This window comes from Odocoileus virginianus, chromosome 17 (genome assembly GCF_023699985.2).
Source record: "Odocoileus virginianus isolate 20LAN1187 ecotype Illinois chromosome 17, Ovbor_1.2, whole genome shotgun sequence".
NCBI lineage: Eukaryota > Metazoa > Chordata > Mammalia > Artiodactyla > Cervidae > Odocoileus > Odocoileus virginianus.
In genome coordinates this window covers 47,564,166-47,572,912 of record NC_069690.1, presented here as the reverse complement: position 1 = coordinate 47,572,912, position 8,747 = coordinate 47,564,166, and the positions used below count along the sequence as shown (strand labels likewise).

General features: G+C 45.4%; 1 long non-coding RNA gene across 1 annotated transcript; it reads right to left on the bottom strand.

Annotated features, from left to right (window-relative positions):
* Positions 1–316: 316 nt before the first annotated feature.
* Positions 317–1,456, bottom strand: LOC139038970 (uncharacterized). The gene is made up of 2 exons (XR_011492065.1): positions 1,333–1,456; positions 317–751 (listed from the first exon to the last, which is right to left on the bottom strand). It is a non-coding gene; the product is annotated as an uncharacterized lncRNA (long non-coding RNA).
* Between the last annotated feature and the right edge of the window lie 7,291 nt (positions 1,457–8,747).

Sequence of the window (8,747 nt, the reverse complement as noted above, 5' to 3'; positions counted from 1 at the left end):
GAGATGAACTCAGCAAGAAACACGGGCCAAAGGAGCCCTCAGCTCCCAGCAGCTGAGACCTGTGGCTGTAAACACAGAGGCATGCTGATACAGCTGGGCAGGTGTAGGACATCTCACCCCTCAAACTGGCTGGACAATTCGACAGCAGATGTGGAGGTTTGGGGCCGCGGGGGTATGGAGCACAGGCATCACTAATTGTTCATTTAACCGAAATCCTGCAGGGGCCCATATCAGCCCTAGACCAGGCTCCAGGTTTTATTTTTAAAGAAGAAAAACTGTATTAGAAACTTTAATAAGAATCTAAACACAGCCTCTGTACTTTCATCAAGTGGTTTTAAAGCACAGACATCACTAAAGATGAAAGAATATTTTCCTGGGTTCTGTCTTGAGAGATGGTCCAGGTGCTGGTGGCAAGACACTGGGATCTGCTCCCACCGTCACTGCGACCCAGGGCTGCTCTGTTCCTTTTCATCTTCTGATGCCCTTACTTCTCGTGTCAGGTTTCTTCTCTCTGCGTTGAGGGCAGCAGATGGGAGATTCCAGACCCTCCACTGCATTCAGTGGAACAAACTGCAGCCACAGAGCAGGTGTCTGCAGAAAGAGGACTGTACTTCCGAGGCCCCGTGGGAAACTGAAGGAAGCAACATCATCCTCTCAGATGACATCATCACCCTTCTGTTTTCCTGCTCGTTTAGTCATTGTGGGCACAGTTGACAATAGTTGATGAGTAATGATGAAATTATTCCTGTAACTGAGCAGAGCAGTTTTACAGACACTAAACCCCCCACCAAAACGCAGACATTCATGTCCATGAGCCCATAGCCCCCAAGCCTTCTGGAGCCTAAGGATACTGTCAACCCCTGTGACACCTCCCGGTTACCTCACCATCAACCAGAGAACTATGCCCGAGCTGATCTCTGAGGGGCAGCCTGGGATGCCCCTCCCTCACCTGGCCTTTAAAAAGGCTTTCCTGAAATCCATCAGGAGTCCGGGCTCTCCCAGCACTAGCTATCCCAGATTCTGTTTATGGTGTGCATGCTAATTTGCTTCAGTCACGTCCTACTCTTCGCAACCCTATAGACTGTAGCCCGCCAGGTTCCTCTGTCCATAGGATTCTCCAGGCAAGAACACTGGAGTGCATTGCCATGCCCTTCTCCAGGGGATCTTTCCGACCAAGGGATTGAACCCTAGTCTCTTACATCTAATGCATTGGCAAGCCAGTCCTTTACCACTAGCGCCACCTGGGAAAGCCCCCTTTTAAGGCTTCTGACAATAAGTGCTGCACTTCCCTTCACCACTGGGTGTCAGCAGATTGGCTTGACTGCAGCATACCCGTTTGGTTGGGTAACAAATATTCCTAGGATGATGAAGTAGCAAAACGCTTCAAGGTACAGCAAAAGTAAGACCAAGGTCAGTGGACCACAGTGGTAACTGCAAGCCAGGAGATGATTTATTCTATCTGGAATAGAATAAAGGAAACAAAAGTAACACAAGGAAACAAAAGTAACCTGATGTGGTGTTCCCCTTGTGCTTTGAAGACCTGTAAAACTTAAAGTCTCACAGGAGTTAGAACTGCGCACTACCTGAGGTGCTAAAGAGGCACTGGAGACCCAGTGTTGCACCTGGTCCTCGGAAGGTGCAGCTGGGGTGTGTGGGGGCTCCACCTGGAAGGGCGGAGAGAGGATACAGGATGGGGAGGAGGGCCGGGTGGGGGTCACTACAGGCTGGGGAGGGGGGAGAAACATCATGGGGAGGGAGAAGGAGCAGGGTAGGGAGGAGGAAGGAAGGTGGGTGCAGAAAAGGGAGGGTGTGCAGACTCAAAGCCCAACACCCACCCACCTGCAGGTGCTGAGGGGGTGGAGGGAATGGGGGAAGCTAGGCGTCCAGGCCGCTCCAGACCAGACTGTTTTGGAGGCACCCCTGAAGTAGAGGAGCCTGCTGAGCCGGGGGTTGCCCCCTCTGCACTGCAGGGACCTCTGAGGATCAAGGGAGGGCCAGGAGGCTGGCTTGGGACCAGACCAGACTCTCCAGAAGGGTTTGTGAGGGTGGCACCCAGTGGACAGAGACCCAGAAAGCTGGGCATGCCTGGGAGGAGATCCCCCTCCGTGTCTTTGTCAGAATATGGAGCCTCGGAGGACCTGAGCCGAGGCACTGACCCTCCAACCAGAGCCCAAGAGTCAGCCCAGGAGTGAAGGGGCTCCTTGCAGGGCCCAATGCCAACCCTCCCACACACACTGAGGGTCAGTGCCCATGCTGCTTTCTCCAGGAGAGGCGCAACTCAACTGCTCACTTTATATACCACCTGACTTCTTGCAAAGGTGCCAAAGCAACCCAGCAAACAAAGGTAAGTCTTTTAACATATGATGCTACAATAACCAGACATGCATGTGCAAAAAAATGAATCCTATGTTACACTGATAATGACAGAGTAAAGGCACAAAGTGAAAAGTGTGAAAGTCACTCAGTCGCGTCAGACTCTGAGTGGACTGTAGCTCCCCCAAACTCTTCTGTCATGGAATTCTCCAGGCAAGAATACTGGAGTGGGTTGCCATTCCCTTCTCCAGGGGATCTTCCCAACCCAGGGGTTGAACCCAGGTCTCCTGCAATGCAGGTGGATTGTTCATCATCTGAACCAATCAGGGAAGCCCCAAAAGGGACGAAATAGGTGATTAAACAGTTAATCCCATTAGGAGATTATAAGCAGAAGAAATACACGAGGCTCTTGTAAGTTAACGATTACTCAAGAAAGCAGTATTGCTTAACCACAAAACCAAGCAGGCTTGCTTAGCAACAAAACTGTACAACAGAAGCATGAGACATGCCCCCCAAACAATAAAACAATGAGGCCTACATTTTGCCCAGTGAACTCAATAAATTAGGATATGCTCTCTGAACACGTAAAAAAACAATAATCTGTGGACCCAGATTGACCATATAGGGACAAGAAAACTCCCCTGCTCAACCTGGAGGAGGAACTGATGATGGAAGCATGACGTCTACTCAAGAAAGACAAGAAGAACTTCTTCCCCTCCCCACTGTTCCTTTGATTATAAAACTGTAGCCCAGTAAGTTCTCAGGACATGGTATCCCCTTGCCTGCCCGTGTGTAGGTCTTATAAGCATCCAATTCTAATAAATCACTTCTTATCTATCACTTTGCCTTTTGCTGAATTCTTTCTGTGCTGAGACATAAAGGACTATAGTATTATAGCTCTTCAGAACTTCCTCCAAAATGACAGCCAACCGTTTAAACATTGTGTACAAAAATTAATTTACAATGCACCATAGATTTAAAAATGAAAGCTAAAACCCTAAAGTTTTAGAGGAAAATATCTTTTGACTTAGGGAAAGGCTTCTTAGTTCTGAGAAAATGGAGAAATTTGACTTCATTGAAATTCAAAAAAATTTCTGTTCAAGAAAATCTACTGTTAAGACAATCAATCAGCAAACCAGAAGATGGGAGAAAATATTTGCAAAACTAATATATGACAAAGAATGATCTCCAGACTATAAATAACTCCCACTGCTCTAAATGAAAATATCAGACTACCCACTTGGAAAACTCCATCCTATCTCACTTTTGCTTTTTCGTTCACATTTGAAAAAGGGTCAGCCAAAGCATGGACCTGAATGCAACGTCTTTTATGGAATAAAGTCCATGGTTTGGGGGATATTTCCATTGCACCTTGATGCAGAGAGCCAACCAGCCCAAGAAAGTAATTTGGGAGCTGTCATCAACTGAAGGACACAAAGCAAAAGTACCCAGATATAAGTTAATGTATCAGAAATTGGAATATGTGCTTTTTTCTAGATATAACAATATTTTTTAGATTTTTTTTAATGTGGACCATTTTTAAAGTCTCTATTGAGTTGTAGCACTATTGTTTCTGCTCTGTGTTTTTGGTCTCTTAGCCACAAGGCAAGTGGATTCTTAGTTCTCTGACCAGGGATCAAACCTGCACCCACTGCATTGGAAGGTGAAGTCTCAACTACTGGACCACCAGGGAAATCCCTAGATGTAATAACTTAATTGCTTACATGATAGAAAGTTACATAAAACATACACTAAATATCAATAACCTCAGATATGCAGATGACACCACCCTTATGGCAGAAAGAGAAGAGGAACTAAAAAGCCTCTTGATGAAAGTGAAAGAGGAGAGTGAAAAAGTTGGCTTAAAGCTCAACATTCAGAAAACTAACATCATGGCATCTGGTCTCATCACTTCACGGAGAATAGATGGGGAAACAGTGTCAGCCTTTATTTTGGGGGGCTCCAAAACCACTGCAGATGGTGATTGCAGCCATGAAATTAAAAGATGCTTACTCCTTGGAAGGAAAGCTATGACCAAACTAGACAGCATATTAAAAAGCAGAGATACTACTTTGTCAACAAAGATCCATCTAGTCAAGGCTATGGTTTTTCCAGTGGTCATGTATGGATGTGAAAGTTGGACTGTGAAGAAAGCTGAGTGCCGAAAAATTGATGCTTTTGAACTGTGGTGTTGGAGAAGACTCTTGAGAGTCCCTTGGATTGCAAGGAGATCCAACCAGTCCATCCTAAAGGAGATCAGTCCTGGGTGTTCATTGGAAGGACTGATGCTGAAGCTGAAACTCCAATACTTTGGCCACCTCATGCAAAGAGTTAACTCATTGGAAAAGACCCTGATGCTGGGAGGGATTGGGGACAGGAGGAGAAGGGGACGACAGAGGATGAGATGGCTGGATAGCATCACCGACTCGATGGACATGAGTTTGAGTAAACTCCAGGAGTTTGTGATGGACAGGGAGGCCTGGCATGCTTCGATTCATGGGGTCGCAAAGAGTCAGACATGACTGAGTGACTGAACTGAACTGAACCTCCTTACTCTTCAATTATCACATATCCTCCCTACAACATGACTAAAGCTGTCAGAAGGAGGTGTGCTGCTCAGAATTACCAAAAGCCTGAAAATCCTCTTTTGCAGCACAGAAGTTTAGGGGGTCTCATTAGACTAACTACAATTTTGCTACCTTAAACAAGGGCTCGAACACTAGGAGGGGTATTCAAAAATTCCTTTTCTGTGTAAAAACCCCTTTCAAATGCCCTCCTGGAAGTTACCTGTGATAGTAATATTAATAAAATGCCACTGTTGAAAAACAAATTTAAGCTAAATAACCCAGTTTTTTTTAATAGACAAAAGATTTGTTATTTTCAAAAGAAGAAAAAAAGTGCTGTAGTATCATTCATCATCAGAACAATGAAAATGAAAACCACGGTGAGATACCACTTCACTTCTATTATAATGGCTACCACTTTTTTAAAAGTACTGCTGAGGATATAGAGAAATTAGAACCCTCATACACTGTTAGTGGCCTGAAAATTGAAAGCCATGATGGAGGAGGATCTGTGGCTTCTGGTGAAACAAACACACTCCTGTCCTTTGATCCAGTCCTGGATATCTGCACAGAGAAATAAAAACCTATGTCCACTGGAAGGCTTCAAAAAGAATGTTTGCAGGAGCTTAATTTACAATCGCCAAAACTGAGCCAGTCCAAGTGTCCATCAACAGGGAGTTTACAATGGGGCCCTACCAGTAACCAAAATGGCAAACCATCAATGCAGGAAACAAGGGTGGGTTGCAAAAACATAATACGAAGTGAAGAAACCTTACACAAGAGTGTGTACTCTGTGCTTCATTTATATGACTCCTAGAACAGGCAAAACTACAGTGGAAATAATCAGAATGGTGGATGTCTCTGTACAGTAGGGGTGGACATGGAATGGGAAGGGTATGAAGGAACTTTCTGGGTGATGAGCATGTTCTGTTTGTCCTGACTGCACCTTGGGTCACACAGTAGTGTGTATTTGCTAAAGTTCTGCAAAACTATGATTAGGATTTATGTACTTCATTGTAAATTTAACATTAAAAATCTATAAACAAATACTACATGCTAATGCTATGCATGCTAAAGTATTTGGGGGGACATGTGCTTATATTTGTAATTTAATAATATTATAAATATTAGAAATATATAGTTTTATGTTAATGGGCACCTGCAAATCTACTGCCAGCACCAAAACTGGAGCATTTCCAAAAACTTGAGTCTATTGGAGAACTTCTCCCCATCCCTCTCCCCAAGATGTTTAGCATTTTCTTGCTTTAAAGGGTTCCCCCCCGAGCCTTCCTAAGTGATCAATGCAAAGAAATAGAGGAAAACAATAGAATGGGAAACACTAGAGATCTCTTCAAGAAAATTAGCACTACCAGGGGAACATTTCACGCAAACATGGGCACAAAAAATGACAGAAACTGTATGGACCTAACAGAAGCAGAAGATATTAAGAAGAGGGGACAAGAATACATGGAAGAACTATACCAAAAAAAGATCTTCATTATCCAGATAACCATGAAGGTGTGATTGCTCACCAAGAGCCAGACATCCTGGAGTGTGAAGTCAAATGGGCCTTTGGAAGCATCACTAAGAACAAAGTTAGTGGAGGTGATGGAACTTCAGCAGAGCTATTTGAAATCCTAGAAGATGATGCTGTTAAAGTGCTACACTCAATATGCCAGCAAATTTGGAAAACTCAGTACTGGCCACAGGACTGGAAAAGGTCAGTTTTCATTCCAATTCCAAAGAAAGGCAATGCCAAAGAATGTTCAAACTACCACACAATTGCACTCATCTCACACATTAGCAAAGTAATGCTCAAAATTCTCCAAGCTAGGCTTCAACAGTATGTGAACCAAGAACTTCCTGATGTTCAAGCTGGATTTAGAAAAGGCAGAGGAAACAGAGATTAAACTGCCAACATCACTGGATCATAGAAAAAGCAAGAGAATTCCAGAAAAACATCTACTTCTGCTTTATTGACTATGCCAAAGCTTTTGACTGTGTGGATCACAGCAAACTGGAAAATTCTTAAAGAGATGGGAATACCAGACCACCTGACCCACCTCCTGAGAAATCTGTGCAGGTAAAGAAGCAACAGTTAGAACCAGACATGGAACAACAGACTGGTTAAAAATCAGGAAAGGAGTATTTCAAGGCTATATATCATCACCCTGCTTATTTAACTTACATGCAGAGTACATCATGTGAAATGCCAGGTTCGATGAAGCTGGAATCAAGATTTCTGGGACAAATATCAATAACCTCAGATATGCAGATGACACCTTATGGCAGAAAGTGAAGAGGAACTAAAGAGCCTTTTGATGAAAGTGAAAGAAGAGAGTGAAAAAAAGTGTCTTAAAAATCAACATTCAAAAAACTAAGATCAAGACATCTGGGCCAATCACTTCATGGCAAATAGATAAGGAAACAATGGAGACAGTGAGAGACTTCATTTTCTCGGGCTCCAAAATCACTGCAGATGGTGACTGCAGCCATGAAATTAAAAGACACTTGCTCCTTGGAAGAAAAGCTATGACCAACCTAGACAGCATATTGAAAAGCAGAGACATTACTTTGCCACCAAAGGCCTGTCTAGTCAAAGCTATGGTTTTTCCAGAGGTCATGTATGGATGTGAAAGTTGGATCATAAAGAAAGCTGAGTGCAGAACTGATGCTTTTGAACTGTGGTGTTGGAGAAGACTCTTGAAGAGTCCCTTGGACAGCAAGGAGATCTAACCAGTCAATCCTAAAGGAAATCAGTCCTGAATATTCATTGGAAGGACTGATGTTTAAGTTAAGGTCCAACACTTTGGCCACCTGATGCGAAGAACTGACTCATTAGAAAAGACCCAGATGCTGGGAAAGATTGAAGGCAGGAAGAGAAAGGGAACAACAGAGGATGAGACGTTTGAATGGCATCATCCACTTGATGGACATGAATTTGCGCAAGCTCCAGGAGTTGGTGATGGGCAGCCTGGTGTGCTGCTGCCCATGGGGTTGCAGAATCGGACACGACTGAGCAACTGAACTGAACATGTTTTAAGTGTTTCTAATGAATTTAGATGCCTAACAGTAGGCGGGCTTGTGGATGTAAATACTAACGTGGTGGTGTTCACTGGAAAACAGACTTTGTTGAGTCTGAAATTATCCACTGAACAAAACCCTGAAGGGCAGGTTGGGGTGAGGCAATGCTCTGATCTCTAGGTTGTCCACCCTGGACGAGCTCTTTGCCGGAGGAGAGGAGGCGGGGATTCGAGCGCTCAGAGCTGGCCTACCTGACCGAGGCTCCGGAGGCTGCTGGAAACCCCGCCCCCATCCCCGACGCCGGCCCCCAAACCCCGGCCCCGTGACCCGGATCCCTAGGGCGGACCCATCCGACTGGGCCTCCAGGCCCGCAGTAGCCACAGCTACCCACCGCGGCCCAGCACCTCCTGCACGTGACTGGACCTGACCAATCACTGTATCACAAGCTGCGGCCTTTGCGATTGGGCCAGAGGTTGACACATGATCCTACAAAACCAATCAGAGCCCAGGGAAGCCTTTTTAAGGCTGAGCCGACTTCACTTTCTGAACCCGGCCGCCCGAGGTCTGTAACTTTTGGGAATTAGTTTTTGCGTTGGCGGCGATCCGGAGGGACGCTGGAGGATCTAGAGAGTTGCCGAGACGCGAGAGGCGCCCGCTTGGACTACGCGGCCCTTGCTGCATTCCCCAGAGGACGACTTGGGATGTCTCCCTAATAAGCACGCGGGGTCGGAGCAGGTTCCTTGGCGTGGTGGTTCTGAGGTGCTGAGTCGCCAATCCCGAGAAAGCCTGGCCCAGAGGACCCGCCCAGAGACAGGCGCTGCAGACATCAGGCCTCTCTCGCAGTCC